The sequence below is a fragment of the Macaca nemestrina genome, chromosome 16, assembly GCF_043159975.1.
Source record: "Macaca nemestrina isolate mMacNem1 chromosome 16, mMacNem.hap1, whole genome shotgun sequence".
In the NCBI taxonomy this organism is placed as follows: domain Eukaryota; kingdom Metazoa; phylum Chordata; class Mammalia; order Primates; family Cercopithecidae; genus Macaca; species Macaca nemestrina.
The window spans coordinates 46,132,087-46,149,537 of record NC_092140.1 but is presented as its reverse complement, the minus strand read 5'-3'; the positions used below and the strand labels follow the sequence as shown (position 1 = coordinate 46,149,537).

Below are 17,451 nucleotides of genomic sequence, written 5' to 3'. Positions count from 1 at the left end.
AGGTAGAGAGTTCTGCTTTGTTAATGCTGAGGGCAGGTGGAATTCCTGGTTCCCTACTCAGCTTCCGTTGACATTATAAGTGATGGGCTCATCAGTATTTCTGGCACAGTGTGAGTACTGCTCTCCATGAAGACTTCACTGATACCTCCCTGACTGGAAGATACCTTGTTACTATTTCCCACATGGTCTCCACTGACTCCACAGTGAGGGGCTTCGTTACACATTTGGATGACAGTCCTGACTCCCTAGTTGATTTTCTCAGATAACGCCTTTGTTTGGGAGGTAATGTGAAGAGTGGTTGAGTGTCTCTTTGAAATGTGGCGTGGTTGGAAATCTAGGCTCAACACTTGACATTTTATGGTGAAATTGGGTGTAGGACCAATGTCAGTTCTGTGGGCTTTGGCTGCTAGAAAGCAATTATGGTCTAAAGTTATGTATCTTGTTAGATCACCTGTTTTCTGTTCTTTTGGCTGGAAAGAGTAGACTTATGTTTAGCTAGCTGTGTGTGTGTGTGTGTGTGTGTGTGTGTGTGTGTGTGTGTGTGTGTGTGTGTAGCTATTATTGTTCCAGGTTACTAGCTTCTCCAGCATTTATTCTATGATATAGCAGTAAAAAGAAAACTCACAGGCTTCTCTGCTATGCCCATCTTCAGATTTTAAAGCTCCTAGCTAGTCTTATTTTCTTTACCTTTCAAAACACTACTACATCTCCCTAGCAACAGAGTTAGGCACTGGGATATTTTGAGAGTGAAAAAACGCACTGCCACTGTAAAATTAGCCTAGCATGTAGGCACTGTGATATTTTGAGAGTAAAAAAACGCAACTGCCACTGTAAAATTAGCCTGGCATGTACACACAAATACATACAGCCACTCTAATAATGTGGAATAATAGAAAATAGTGTCAATGCTAATCAATACAGGAATGTATGTTTCTAAAAGTATGACACACTTCACAAAAGGCAACCACAGGGAGATAATGGACCCCTTAAAACCATGACTAAAAGGTTTTAGAATTGACTTGAAAGGATTCCAAAGGTGTTACTAAGAGAGAAAAAGTGGGATTCAGAATAGTGTGCATACTTCTCATTTTTTAAAAACCATGACATAAAATGAACCTTGTATATGTAGATGAGCATCCATCTTTGTATGTTTATGTGTGTATATACATATTTATGTTTTGAAGTGTTAAGATGGGTTAAGGAACAGGTGTAGGGAAAGTGATGACTTGCTTGAGAGGACAGTGACAGAAATGGGAGAGATGAATAAAAATATAAAGATAAAACTACAATTAAAAGAAATTCATTTTATATATGATCATATTTTTGTATTTTTACAAAATTGAAGGGGTGCATAAACCTGCAACCATGAAGGCTGAAAGATAATGATATCATCATTCTCTGCCTGAGGTACTATTTCTTAATACTATCATTTAAAAGAAATGAATATTAGTTATTTTTTCTCTCCTATTAATTCCTTAACTTTTTTCTCAGTCCAATTAGTGACAAGACAAATACAGTCATTTGTCACTTAATGATGGGGATACATTCTGAGGAATGCATCCTTAGGTGATTTTGTCATTGTGCATACATCATAGAGTGGAGTGTACTTACACAAACCTAGATGATATAGTCTGTCACACATCTAGGCTATCTTGTACAATCCATTGCTCTTAGTCTACAAACCTGTTCCACATGTACTGCATGGAATATTGAAGCAATTATAATAAAATTTGTGTTTGTGTATCTAAATATGTATAAACATAGAAAAGATACAATGAAAATACAATACAAAAGATGAAAAAAGGTACTACTTTATAGAACACCTACCATGAATGGAGCTTGCAGGACTAGAAGCTGCTCAAGGTGGGTCAGTGAGTGAGTGGGGAGTGAATGTGAAGGCCTAGCACATTGCTATACACTACTTCATTTTGCTTACACTAAATTTATTTTTTAAAAATTGCTTCTCCAATAGTAAATTAACCTTAGCTTACTTTAATTTTTTTTTCTTTATAAACTTGTTTTCTTTAACTTTTTTCTTTTCTCTTTTTATTTTATTTTATTTTTTTTTTGAGACAGTCTCACCCTGTTGTCGAGGCTGGGATGAAGTGGCATGATCACGGCTCACTGCAACCTCCACCTCCTGGTTTCAAGCGATCCTCCTATCTCAGGCTGGGATCACAGGCACGCAACACCATGCCTGGCTAATTTTTGTGTTTTTTATTTTTATTTATTTATTTATTTACTTATTTTTATTTTTTATTTTTGAGATGGAGTCTTGTTCTGTCAAGAGTCTCACTCTGTTGCCCAGGCTGGAGTACAGTGGCATGATCTCAGCTCACTGCAACCTCCACCTCACAAGTTCAAGCGATTCTCCTGTCTCAGTCTCCCCAGTAGCTGGGATTACAGGCACGTGTCACCATGCCTGGCTAATTTTTCTATGCTTAGTGGAGATGCGGTTTCACCATGTTGGTCAGGCTGGTCTCAAACTCCTGACCACAAACGGTCTGCCAGCCTCAGCCTCCCAAAGTGCTGGGATTACAGGCATGAACTACCAGGTCTGGCCTTTTTGTGTTCTTTAGTAGAGACAGGGTTGAGCCATGTTGCCCAGGCCAGTCTTGAATTCCTGAGCTCAAGTCATCTACCCACCTCAGCATCCCAAAGTGCTGGGATTATAGGCATGAGTGAGTCACCGTGCCTGGCCTTTTTTTTTTTTTTTTTTTTTGCTCTACTTTTTTGGCTCTGTTATAATAATACTTCACTTAAAACACAAATACATTGTACAGCTGTACTAAGATACTTCATTTCTTTATATTCTTATTTTATAAGCTTTTGTCTATTTCTAAATTTTTATTTCTTTTTAATTTTAAACTTTGTTGTTAAAAAGTAAGACTCAAACACATCTTAGTCCAGGACTACACAGTATCAAGATAATCAATATCACTGTCTTCTAATTCCACTTCTTGTCACACTGGAAAGTCTTCAGGGCCAATAATATGCATGAAGCTATCATGTCCTATGATAACGATGCCTTCTTCTAGAATACCTCCCAAAGGACCTGCCTGAGGCTGTTTTAAGTTAACTTAAAAAAAAATAAGTACAAGGAATACCCTCTAAAATAAAAGTATAAATTATGGCAAATATATAAACCAACAACATAGTTTCATTATCATTGTCAAGCACTATAAATTGTACATAATTGTATGTGCTATATATTTTACAGGACTGGTATGAAAGGAGGTTTGTTTACAACAGCACGATCACAAATAGGAGTGATGCATTGTGTTAAGACATTATGGCTGTTACAGTATCACTAGGTGGTAGGAATTTTCCAGCTCCATTATAATTTTAGTGACCACCACAGTATATACAATCTGTTGTTGACCGAAAAAATCATTGTGTGGTGCATTCCTGTATAAAGAAATATCTCTATGGACTCCCTCTGGGCATGAATGTATATATTTTTCTCTAAGTCACCCTCTAAAACTAAAATTCAGGCTTTGTTCATTTCTCATTTGCATAGTTATATGTTAAGAACTTTTGTGTCAATTCTGTGACACACAAGGTCACAAAGGTGACCTAGAGAAAAAAAAATATATACTCTTGACCTCTACCACAATCTCTATACTCTCAAACCTCTTAAATATCTCATGAAATACATGGAAAAAATCCAATCACTTGCCATGAAATAGGAGACCTTTCATGGTGTTATTCTTGTTTATTTAAGTCCTAAATTTATCATAGATTTAAATAAACACTACATACACTTGTTGGATAAAACTTACCACACTTAAATATAGTTTTAAACAAATATTCAGATTTGTGCATTAGGCCCAAAGAATGATGGGTCCCAGTGGCTGGCAAGGAGTGTGGAGAGCAGGGAAAAAAGAGAGGACGGTTAATGGGTACCAGGATTTAGTCAGATAGAATGAATACCTAGTGTTTGGTAGCACAATAGACTATGGTTAACGATCATTCATTGTATATTTTTAAATAACTAATAGAGTGGAATTACAATGTTCCTAACACAAAGAAATGATAATACTTGAGGTGACGGATACTCCAATTATCCTGATTTGGTTGTTACACATTTTTTTCTTGTATCAAAATTTCACAAATACCCCATAACTACATCAAACTATTACACATCCATAATAATTACAAATAAATATACATAATTGATAATACAAAACATATCTTTCTCATTTTGCATCTCTTTTGACTCTGACAATAACTTTTTAGCAAGTTAAAACCAATAACTAGTTGAAACAAATAATTCTACCATCACACTTTCTTTCCTTCATTGCTTACTGCCAATTTACTTGTGGCTTCATTTCTCATCGGTGACAAAATTTTCATTTTCAAATAATTTATTTTGTTTCTTTGAATTGTTTGACACGGTGATTAAATTTTAAAGTTAATATTTCACATGTATATTTTTGTTTCCCCACCATTTCCATGTCTGACTACCACTATTGTTATGTCCTATCATAACACTCCACATATACTTAAAACCAAGCAAAGGGTGGAGTTCCATCTTTAAAAACTAAACAGGCATTTTGGACAACACATTCTTGTCAGTGGAATCTGGACATTTATCAAACATGGTAGGGAAAGTTCTCACTCTGCATTATAAATAGGACAGCCAGATATCAACTGTTAACAGAAATAAAATAGGAGAGAAAATTTTTGACAAACTGTTTGAATTATTTTCTTAAAAGAGACTTCCTCCACTGCCAACTATCTTGAATAGACTCCTGGTCAGTCATCTGGAAGCAGTTCTTCACATAATTGATGAACTTGGCTTCCACTTTGGGAAGGAAACCACCTTTTTCTATACTTGCTTGCATTTTTGCTTTAATGTCTTCTACAGAACTAGGTTATTTTGGTGTTTCAGGAGTTTTTTCCTGTTTTTTTTTGTAGGATTTTTGTCCTTTTGATTTTGGTGTTGATGATGGTTTTTGAGTCTTTTCCATTCTGATTTGAATTTTGTGCATTTTTGGCTGGAGTATCTCCTATAGATTTTTTCACTGGTGCTTTTTCTTCTGTTTCCTCCTCATCAAAATCATCATCATCCTCTTCATCATCATCAGCTTCATCATCATCTTCATCAGTAGCAAGTTTTATTTTTTTCTGTGGAAACTTGCTACCACCTCCAGGGGCAGAAAGCTTTCCAGATGTACTTAAGAGTTTCACATCCTCCTCCTCATCATCTTCTGACTCTGCTTTTTCCTTCCCAGCTACTAGGCGATGTCCACTAATATGCACTGGCCCTGAACCACACTTCAACCGTAAGAGCACTAGTGGTGTTATTTCAAAGCCCCCAAGGGAAACCATTGGCTGTACAGACATTGTCAAAGTTGCCAGCGGTACTTTAATTGGACTGCCTCCGTAATTCATTGCCTCTGCTTCAACAATGTACAATTCATCCTTTGCACCAGACCCTAAACTCACCGTTCTTAAAGATAACTGGTGCTCATTTTCATCATTATCCACCTTAAAGTGATAATCTTTGTCGGCCTTTAATTCACTACTGAAAAGATAATTCTGGGGCCTCGGGGGGACATGTCCATGTCCCTCGAATCTTCATCGGGTGGCGGCATGCACTTAGGTGGGGGAGAAGGCGGGTGGAGATAAACGACCACTGCTCAAGAGAACAGCCACTCAGGACAGAATCATGTCAGGGACATTGAGTTTTTAATATCGCATATTTCAATCTTATATGAGCTTATAAAAATTTATTTTTTAAATTGTTTTCTTCCAAGGGTCTGAATTAGTTCTAAGAAATGTGTGAACAATGTTGTCCTTTTACATCAAAGCAGAAGAATTTCAATTGTTTAAATACGTGCTTTCAGCTCTAATTACTCATTAGAGAAAATAAGTTAAAAATGTGTGGTTTTAATATTTATGTTAAAGAACAAAATCAAAACTTTCCCTAATATATGGATTAACCGATTGGTATAATTAACTAGTAATGAATGTAAAATTACTCTGTGGCATATCTCATTACAGTGTTACTCTAAATTTAAATTTATAATTATATATATGCATATATAAAATGAAAGAATTGCATGTAAATCACTTACAAAAAAAGAAGACTTTATGAAATGAGGTTAAAAAAATCCAAAGATAAATCAAGCTACTCCCTTTGGAAAGCTTACACCTTTCATATGATTTTATTAAATTTTGACCCATTTAAGTCATACAAAATAGTGGACTCATATTAAATGAAGCACAAATAAAGAAATATACAAACAACAGTTTTATCTAAGGGCTATGTCAAATTACCTAGAAATTATACTACCCTTTTGCAAGCACTATCCTAAATAATTTGAGAACAGAGATGACATTTAAAAGTAAAGAAGAAAATGGGAAGAGAAGGTTGTAGGAGGAAAGATGTATTTCCTTTGCTGATATTTAACACTATCATTTTTCTGAATTATTCTTGATATTTCACACATTTTACTCATGATTCCCTGAGCTCCTCTAGAGCACAGGTTTTTTTTAAACATAGGGCTACTTACTTTTGAGGACAAATTGTACCTTGCTGTTCTTTAATAAAGTCAACCTTTTATTCTTGATCCTATCCCTCATATATAAGCAGATAGCACCACCTGTCTTATAAGCAGGTGCCTTTATAGCTTGGATTTCTGTAAATATGCTGCTAAAAGTAGAATTAATTTCTTAGATTAAATGAAGCAGGAAAGAATTTGAATATCTAGCATTTAGAAAAAGTAAACTATTGAGAATTAAAATTACATACTCTTTAGATATTTACATTATATATTTTGAATTTTTAAAGAACATAAAAAGCCATGCAAACTCTTAACATTGAGAGTATAAATATCTTTCATATCTTGAACCTACAAATTCAAGAGTCTAGCTATATTCTGTTATTCTTTAAGCAAAATAGTCACGTTTATTACTTTGCTTCTTTTAGGGTTTTTCCTTTAGCCACATATATCCATATCAATTATTTAAAGCATGTGTATTACTTTAAAATTTGTTGTGATTCCTTAGATTTCATGTTTGCCTATATAACATGCAAAATCATACACTGACATTGTATTGTAAGCGAGAGCTTTATCTTATTCTCTTTTATATAATTTGTATTTCAAGAAGTATAGATATTTTAATTAAAATTAGTCTACTTTAATATCCATAATCTTATCTGTATTGTATGAAATTTACTGAAGAAAAGCTAAAACCAAGTAATTGGCCATTTTTACCTATTTGAGATTTCAGAAAATCATGCTTTCTAAAACTTAGTAGGATTTTGGTAAAACAAACCAAAACTATAGATTAAGACTTTGTCTAGCTGAACTGGATTAAAGAAAAATACAACTATTTGTATTGGTACATCTTCAGTATTCACAAGGAGAGAAAGCATAATAGAAAGTAAAAAGAAAAATTAAAATAAACTAATGTTATCACCTATTTAATGTTACATAGTAATACTGTTGATGAATAAATATTTCTATAAAGTATTAGAAATTAAGATTCCAGCAGATAGCTAGAATAATCACTTTGAGTAATACATATCTATGTGTATATCAGGCACAATTTTTTAAAAAAAACTAAAGATATTAAAAATAAAGTGTCCCTTAATTTATACTCAAATATTTTTGGGAAAAAATGGAAAAGTCTTCTTTTCTCTTAAATGATTGCTTGTCTTTAAACTTTTTATTTTATAAGTTAATTTCCTAGGCATACTAAAACTTTTTAGTAGCATACATTGCATTAAGTCTTACAAGTGTGTGCAACAAAACTAGTGGATTTCAAGATTCCATTTTCAAGACTTGAATGCTATGCTTAGTAGTGTAATGACACTCTAGACATCTGGTGTTGTTTTCTCTAAAGCATAGGGACAATGGGCAAAACAAAACTAACAATTTTGTGAGAATGTAATTGTATTACCATTATTTTACATAAAGGTATATTTTAAACTGTAATATACCACAAGAAAGGTTTTAAACTTCTATCCACTATTTTGATTGTGAATTTCATTGAAATTTGTAACATTTGCAAAACTTATCAATTTGAAAATATGTTCATGTACTTACAATTGCATTAAATTATAAATTAAGTAATACTTCAACATTTGAGTTATAGTATCATTCAAATGAAAATTGTGAAGAAAGCAAAGCCACCTGAATTACCATGTATATTAATATGTGAATAAAAACACATAAGCACAAATACTCAAAAAGAATAACATACTAAAATAATTTCATACAATACTGCAGTTTTAAGTTGTATGTTTGCTGATTCATTGAAGGAACTTTTGAATAAATATACAAAAATCACTAGCATTCCTTTATACCAACAACAGTCAAGCTGCGAATCAAATCAGGAATGCAATCCCATTCATAGTAGCCACAAAAAGAATAAAATACCTAAGAATACAGCTAGCTAGGAAGGTAAAAGTTTTCTACAATGAGAATTACAAAACACTGTCCAAAGAAATCAGAGATGAAGCAAACAAATGGAGAAACATTCCATGCTCACAGATATGAATAATCAATATAAATAAAATGGCTCTACTGCCCAAAGCATATTACAGATTCAATGCTATTCCTATCAAATTACCAATAACATTCTTCACAAAACTAAACAGAAAAAAAACTATTTTAAAATTCATATGGAACCAGAAAAAGAGCCCAAATAGGCAAGGCAATCCTAAGCAAAAAGGATAAAGCTGAAAGCATTATGTTACCCAACTTCAAACTATACTGCAGGGCTACAGTAACCAAAACAGCATTGTACTGGTACAAAAACAGACACATAGACCAATACAACCAAATAAGAGCCCAGAAATAATTCTGCACACCTACAGTCATCAGATCTTTGACAAAGCTAACAAAAACAATAGGCCAGTTATCCCAGCACCATTAAAAAAATGTGATGTGATTAGTGCTCAACATCACTAATCATCAGAGAAATGCAAATAAAAACCAAATTGAGATATTGCCCCACAGCTGTTAGAATAGCTATTACCAAAAAGAGAAAAAGTCTTGGAGGAGATTGGAGAAAAAGGAACCCTTGTCACTGTAGATGAGAATGCACAATCATTATGGCAAACTGTATTAAAGTTCTTTAAAAATTAAGAATAGAAGTACCTTGTGATCTAGCAATTCCACTTCTGGGTATATATCCAAAAAGGGGAAAAAAAATCACATTCTTGAAGAGTTATTTGCACTCTCCTGTTCATTGCAACATTATTCGCAATAGCTAAAATATAGAAACAAGCTATGTGTCATACAACAAATGAATGGATAAAGAACACCATGCATTATTATTTGGCCTTAAAAAAGGAAATACTGCCATTTGCCAACAACATGGAGAAACCCATAGAACATTACATTAGGTGAAATAAGCTAGACATAGAAAGAGAGAGATAGCATGATCTCATTTGCATGTAAAATCTAAAAAAGTGTTAAATGCGTAAGTAATAGAGAGTAGAATTTGGGTTGTTAGGGCCTGGGATGTGGCAGAAAACAGAAGATACTGGTCAAAGGGTCAAAGAAACTTTCAATTATAAAATGAATGAGTTCTGGAGGCCTAACCTACAGTGTAATAACTATAGTTAATACTGTATTCTATACTTAAAATATGCTAAGAGAGTATATCTCAAGTGTTTTTACCCCCCAATGCCCAAACATATGCTAAGAGAGTATATCTCAAGTGTTCTTACCCCCCAATGCCCAAACATACACATACATAAAAAATAGTAATTATTTAATTCATGGATATGTTAATTAACTTTATTATGTTAATCATTTTGCAATATATATGTATACGAAAACATTATGTTATACTTCATAAATATATTCAATTTTTATTTTTCAATCATACCTCAGTAATACTGGGAAAAAAGCACTCCAGAAGAAAACAATGAGGGAAAAAAAAGAAATTGCTGATATGTTTTTCCATTAAAAAAAATCCAACAATGAATAAATTTGCTAAGCAAAAAATAAAATATTCATTCTGTGGCATACCTGTTGGCTTTTTGTTGGCCTTTGGAGAAATGTCTATTCAGGTCCTTTGCTATTTTTAAATCAGTTTTATTTTTTCTTTTTTTTTTTATGTTTTACTTTTTTTTTTTGGCTATTCAGTTTTTGAGTACCTTGTATATTTTTTATATTAACTCTTATCAGATATATAGTTTACAAATAGCTTCTTCCCATTCTGAAGGTTGCCTTTTCATTTTATTAACTGTTTTCTGTGCAATAGTTTTTGAGTTTGATGTAAGCCCATTGACTAATTTTGCTTTTGTTCCTTGCGCTACTGGTGTCATACAAAAAAATCAGTATCAAGATCAGTATCAGGGAGCCTTTTCCATATGTCTTCCAGGGCTATTATGATTTCAAGTCTTTAATTCATTTTTAGTTGATTTTTGGGTGTGGTGTAAAATAAGGTTCCAGTTTCATTCTTTTGCATGTGGACATCCAGTTGTCCAAACGCTATTTCTTGAAGTGACAGGATAGTCAGCCTTTTCAGCACCTTTGTAAATAATTAGTTGACCATATGCGTGAGTTTATTTCTAAATGCTCTATTTTGTTTCATTCATCTATGTGCCTATTTTTATGCCAGTAATACATTGTTTTGATTACCATAGCTTTAAAGTAGAGTTTCAAATCAAGAAATGTGATGCCCCCAGCTTTATTCTATTTGCCTAAAGATTGATTTTCCTATTTGGATTTTTTTTGTGGTTCCAAATTAATTTTAGGATTATTTTATTTTGTTTTGTGAAAAAATGCCATGGGAATTCTGAAAGGGATTGCATTTAATCTGTAGATTTCTTTGGGTAGTATGTCTATAGATTTTAGTGTACAGATCTTTTATTTCCTTGGTTAAATATATTTCTAAATATTGTGTTGCGTTTTATGCTGTTTGCAATGGGATTGTTTTCCTTATCCCTCAGAGAAGTCACTAGTAGTGTAGAGAAATACAACTGATTTTTGCACACTGATTTCGTATTCTGCAACTTTATTGAATTATTTTATTAGTTCAAGCAGATTTTATTATGGAGTCTTTAGAGGAGTCTATACATAAGATCAGGTCATCTGCAAATGGATATAACTTTACCTTTGCCTTGCTCTTTTTGATGTCTGTTACTTCTTTTTCTCACCTAATTTCTTTGGCTAGATTGTCTTGTTGAATAAAAATGGTTACAGTGGGCATCCTTGTCTTGTTTGGGATCTTAGAGGAAAACTTTTCAGAGAAGTTTTCACTGTTAAGTATGATGTCAGCTGTGTGCTTGTCATATATGGCCTTTACTGTGTTGAGGTACATTTACATTCCTTCTGTAGCTAATTTGTTGATAACTTCTATTATGAAAGGATGTTAAATTTGCACATTGAGATGATCATAGAATGTTTATTCTTCAACATTTTAATGTAGTCTACCACATTTACTGATTTGCATATGTTAAACCATGTTTGCATCCTGGGGATAAATCCCACCTGATCTTTGTGGATGATCCTGTTAACGTGCTACTGAATTCACTTTATAGTATTTGTTGAGAATTTTTGCATCCATGTTCATCAATGATATACATCTGTAATTTTCTTTTCTTGTAGCTTCCTTGTCTGGCTTTATTATCAGGTTAATGCTAGCCTTGAAAAATAAGTATGAAGGTATTCCCTCCTTTTCAATTGTTTGAGAATTAATATCTATTTATTTAAATAGTTGGTAGACTTCATCAGTGAAGCCATCTGGTCCTGGGCTCTACTTTGTTGAGAGATTTTTTTCATTACTGATTCTATCTCCTCAGTTACTATTGGTCTATTCAGATTTTCTACTTCATTATGATTTGATTTAGTCTGGCTAGGTTAAATGGGTCTAGGAATTCATTCATTTCTACTAGGCTATCCAATTTTATGTGTATTGTTCACAGCAGTTGCCTATGATTCCTTGTATTTCTGTGGTATCAGTCATGATGTCTCCTCTTTCACTTCTGATTTTATTTGAGATTTTTCAATTTTTTTCTTAGTTGAGCTAAAAGTTTGCCATTTTGTTTATATTTTTAAACACCAATTTGTTGTTTCACTGACAGTTTATATTGTCTTTTTAGTCTCCATTTATTTCTGTTCTTATATTGATCATTTTCTTCCTTCTGCTAACTTTGAGCTTAGTTTTGTTCTCCTTTTTTTTGTTTCTTGCTATGTAAATCTAGGTTTTTCATTTTTTTGAGTTCTTTCTTTTTTCTTCATTTAGGTGTTTTTCACCATGAACCTTGCTTTTATTAATATAACTGCTTTTCCTGCACCCCATAAGTTGTGGTATGTTGTGTTTCCATTTTCATTTGTCTCAAGACTTCTGTTTATTTCCATTTTGATTTCTTCTTTGACACATTAGTCTTTTGAAGCATGTGGTTTAATTTCCACGTATGTGCTTATTTTTCAATTTTCTCTCTGTTACTGATTTCCAGTTTCATACCATTGTATTCAGAAAGATGTTTGATATGATTTCAATATTCTCGGATTTCATAAGACTTGTTTTGTGGCCTAACATACAATCTATCTGGGAAAATATTGTTTTGCTTTTGGATAGAATATTCTATATGTGCCTGTTAGGTTTATTTGGTCTGTGGTGTAGGGTAAGTCAAATGTTTTCTATTGATTTTCTGTCTGGATGATCTATCTATTGTTGAAAGTAGGGTATTGAAATTTTCTATTATTTATTGTATTGCTTTGAGTCTGCTATTGATGCTCCCATTTTCTATCTCACTTGTATTCTGCAGCTCAGAAATTTGTTTGCTTCTTCTTTATGTTTCCTTTTTTCTGTTGAACTTCTCATTTTGTTCCTTTGTTGTGTTCCAGGTTTTGTTAAATTGTTCATCTGTGTTCCCTTGTAGCTCACTGAACTTCTTTAGACCTATTATTTTAAATTATTTGTGATGCAATTTGTGAATCTTCATTTTTTTTTCTTTTTTTTTTTTTTTTCTTGTTTTCTTGTTCTTTTTTTTTTTTTGAGATGGAGTCTTGCTCTGTTGCCCAGGCTGGAGTACAATGGCATGATTTTGGCTCACTGCAAACTCTGCCTCCCATATTCAAATGATTCTTCTGCCTCAGCCTCCTGGGTAGCTGGTATTATAGGCATCTGCCACCAGGCCCGGTAATTTTTGCATTTTTAGTAGAGAGGGGATTTCACCATGTTGGCCAGGCTGGTCTTGAACTCCTGACCCCATGATCTAAAAACACCCACCTTAGCCTCCCAAAGTGCTGGGATTACAGGCGTGAGCCACTGTTCCTGGCCGAATCTTCATTTCTCTGGTGTCAGTTACTAGAAGTTTACTGTGTTCTTTTGCTGGTGTCATGTTTTCCTGATTCTTCCTGATCATCGCCTTGCATAGGTATCTGCTCATTGGAAGAAGCAGTCACCTCTTCCTGACTTACAGACTGGGGTTGGTAAAGAAAGACCTCCAACTGCAGAAGTTGAGAGGCATGCTAGAAAGTGCTATGGCACCTCACACCATGTGTGGAGGGATGTGGTTGCTTCCAGGTCTGGAGGAACATGGTGCCTTTGTCAGTTCAAGCAACTGATGTTTATGATGTTGGCAACTGTGAGGTCCTTGTTGGTGAGAGCTATGGAGGGTCTATAGGGAATGTGAGGGCTACTGGAGTCAGCGGGAGTCAAACTTTGGACAAGACTTCACTTGTTACATGTATTCCAAATTCTCCTGATCTAATAAGAGTGCCATTATGGTTCTCCATATCCTTCATTATTAATGGCCCGCATCCAAGAGACCTCCAAATATTTGAAGATTTCTCTTCCCTCAGTACATATTTATCTCAGCTGTTCACTTGCATTGGTGCTGCAGGACTTTTCCACTTGGGATTCCAGCACTTGAAGAGTCTGGGTCAAAATACATTCTCAGTACTAAAAACTAGGAAAGAAGTGCTGACTTTTTTACAGTGATATCCCTCAGCCTCCTGGTCATCCATTTTTGCTTTCATTAAATGATTAAAAATGAGTAAGTCCCTTTTGCTTAATGCCTAATCATTTTTTCCCTGAGGTGCCAATTTCTATAATTAGGGATACCATTTCTTTAATTTGCTATGGGTGAGGCTCCCCATGTGCCCTTTTGACCTCGCCACACATCACTAACTGCATCCAGTTGACTGTCAATACTTAAGTACCATTGTTTCAGAGTCCTACCGTCCTGCTGGATGTCAACAAGCCTAGTTCCGTAATGGTCTCTCATACTGTCAAACCTGGCTTAAACATTTCCTGATGCCCCCTCACTAACATATTCTTAGTACACTTGGTAAATGGTGTATCTTCTGATATTCCCTTGTAACATAATTTGACACATTTAAAGCCCTTATACAAAATTGCCATTCCAGTAAGCCTAATTTCTGAGTATTTTAACCCATTGCTTCACAGTGTGCAATGGTAATTCTGACATTTCAGTGTCACTTAGAGTAGGCTATTGATTTGTCCCTGTTTCTACAAGTCATCCTAGTAGCAAGTTTACCTCGTGTCCTGGAGTCTTTTTCAAGTATTTCAGGTCAATGCTCCAAAATCAATAAATTCTCTAATCACCAAAGGACTTCAAAATTCAGTCCCTCACACTCTTGTTTTCTGGTGGTACATGCTAGTTAGGTTTTTCAGATCCTTTGATTTTTTAATTTTTTAAAGTCTCTTTTCTCTCTCTCTGTCTCTCTGTCTCTCTCTCTCTCTCTCTTTTTCATATCTTCAGCAGATGTAACTTAATTTTATAGCAGTAGTGGGAAGTGGGAGCAGATCCTGATTGGAGAAGGAGTGTTACAGTCCTGAAACAGAGGCAACTTTGCAACATCTCAAACAAGAAATGTGTGCCAATGCAAAATGTGGATGAGTGGGACATTTCTGCAGGACCAGTAAGTTCAGAGGAATCTGAATATACAAAATTTCCAAAAAACAACAACAACAACAACAAAAAAACAAAATCAAAGCAGATATTCCTATCACATGGGTTAAGGTCACATTATTTCCCATTCAAAAACCAGACTTTTCTTTTTTTTTTTTTTTTTTTTTTGAGACAGAGTCTTGCTCTGTCGCCCAGGCTGGAGTGCAGTGGCGCAATCTCGGCTCACTGCAAGCTCCACCTCCCGGGTTCACGCCATTCTCCGGCCTCAGCCTCCCGAGTAGCTGGGACTACAGGCGCCCGCCACTGCGCCCGGCTAATTTTTTCTATTTTTAGTAGAGACGGGGTTTCACCATGGTCTCGATCTTCTGACCTTGTGATCCGCCCGCCTCAGCCTTCCAAAGTGACGGGATTACAGGCGTGAGCCACCGCGCCCGGCCAAAAAACCAGACTTTTCTATAGCATGCCAGGCTTCTCTGGGGCTCAACTATTCTGACAACGAAATCCTCTGCTTGGTCCTCAGCTTTGTTTGCATTCCCACTGCTGCACATGGGAGCCTCGTTGCAAACTGTGTATAAGATTGGCCTTTAAGGATCGGTGCAATGGCTCATGCCTGTAATCTCAGCACTTTTGAAGGCCCAGGTGGGAGAATCACTTGAGCCCAGGAATTAGAAACCAGCCTGGGTAACATAGTGAGGCCCTGTCTCTACAAAATGTTAAAAAATTAGCCAGGCGTGGTGGTGCATGTCTCTAGTTCCAGTTACTTGGGGTTGGGGGACTGAGGTGGGAGGATCAATTGAGCCCAAGAGGTCAAGGCTGCAGTGAGCCATGATCCTGCCACTGCACTCTAGCATGGGGGACAAAGTGAGACACTGCCTCAAAATAAGAAAAAAAAAGACTGGCTTTTGTAATTTAAAAACAAGATTTTAACTCCCCCATTCTCTAAATCTACAAATAAAAATAATAAATTAACAATAACTGGCACTTTTTACGAACTTACTCTATGCTAAGCATTTCTCTAAGCACTTTTTTTTTTTTTTTTTTTTTTTTTTGAGATGGAGTCTTGCTCTGTCGCTCATGGTGGAGTGCAGTGGCGCGATCTCCGCTCATTGCAACCTCTTCCTCCTGGGTTCAAGCGATTCTCCTGCTTCAGCCTCCCGACTAGCTGAGTCTACAAGCATTTGCCACCATACCCAGCTAATTTTTGTATTCTTGCTAGAGACATGATTTCGCTTTGTTGGCGAGGCTGGTCTCCAACTCCCGAGCTCAGGTGATCTGCCCACTTCTGCCTCCCAAAGTGCTGGGAGTACAGGCATGAGCCACCATGCCCTGCCTGTAAGTACTTTTAATGTAGAAAAAGTTATTCTGACAAAAAAGAGATTACTTTATTGTGTACATCCTGGTCATGTTCCAGAGAATAACTCTGATTGATCAGCTGATGTTATGCCCAGACCGTTTGTTCCCCAAAGAAGACCACCAGAGTCCATAGTCAAAGCCAAGAGGCAAGGATCTTTACTAGTTGGAACTTGGTCCCTCCATTCCACAGCATACAGGAGGGCCTCGAACAATGCGAATGCTTGCTTTTTATAGCCCGATGTAAACAGGATATGTAAAGTTACAGGGAACAAGGTAATTCTCTCGGTTACAGCATTACAATTGGTTAACATTATACATTTAGCATTCCTTATCGGAGATCTCCCAGGTGATGTTTTTCTGAAGTTTGAAAGAAATATGGAGGAATGTGTTTGTGCTGGACTCAGGAAGTTGGGAGATATATGGGGGATGTGCCTCATTCCTTTCACTTACACCTACTGTTCATCTCTGGACTAAGCAACTATGTCCAGAGTTTCCTCAGGATATAACTGCTCCTTGTTGCTGCCACATGATTGGACTTTGAGTGTGAGATGGAGAGGACAAAGAGTCTTTAAAGGAAAAGACTGATAATGGATAAATGTAATTTTAGACTTCCAATTATTTATTAATAAAAGAAGAACAAAGGACAAATGAGATGGCTAATAATTATGTTTACACATTTTAACTACTCAAAATATTAGATTGCAGTTTCTGCCATTAAAGTAATGACCAAAATGCAATTACTTTTGCACCAATCTAATAAATACATTCTAATTTGAATTCATTAAGATTCTAATTATTCAGAAGCAATAGGGTTAAATAATATTACATATATTAAAGAGGAATCATAAATTCTGAGAACATTTATATTTTTAACACATAACTACCATTTTAATGCAGTTATCAATAATAAACAAACGACATATATTCCCTAGAATGTATTTTCTAAAATATCCTAATTGATAACTTTGTTTTCAGTGACCAAGCATAAGAATTATATATTTTCATTAGTGAGTCTATAAACACACACACAGAGGCATGTACAAAGACTTTTTCACAATTTTAAATTTATTCAACAATTCAGAATTCAGATTTAAGAATGTTTGAGAGGTTTTCATGGAGTCTTCAACACACATTTATTTATAAACCAAACAGAACATTTGAAGTACTAAAGGATTCTGTCAATTTGGAAAGAGTTTGAATCTTTCTATGTCATTATTGATTAGAACAATTTTAGCAGCTGCTAA

The 17,451-nt window shown here is 35.1% G+C and overlaps 1 pseudogene; it reads right to left on the bottom strand.

Moving 5' to 3' along the window:
* Positions 1–2,963: 2,963 nt before the first annotated feature.
* Positions 2,964–17,451, bottom strand: part of LOC105489957 (uncharacterized) — a 32,920-nt pseudogene continuing 18,432 nt past the window's right edge.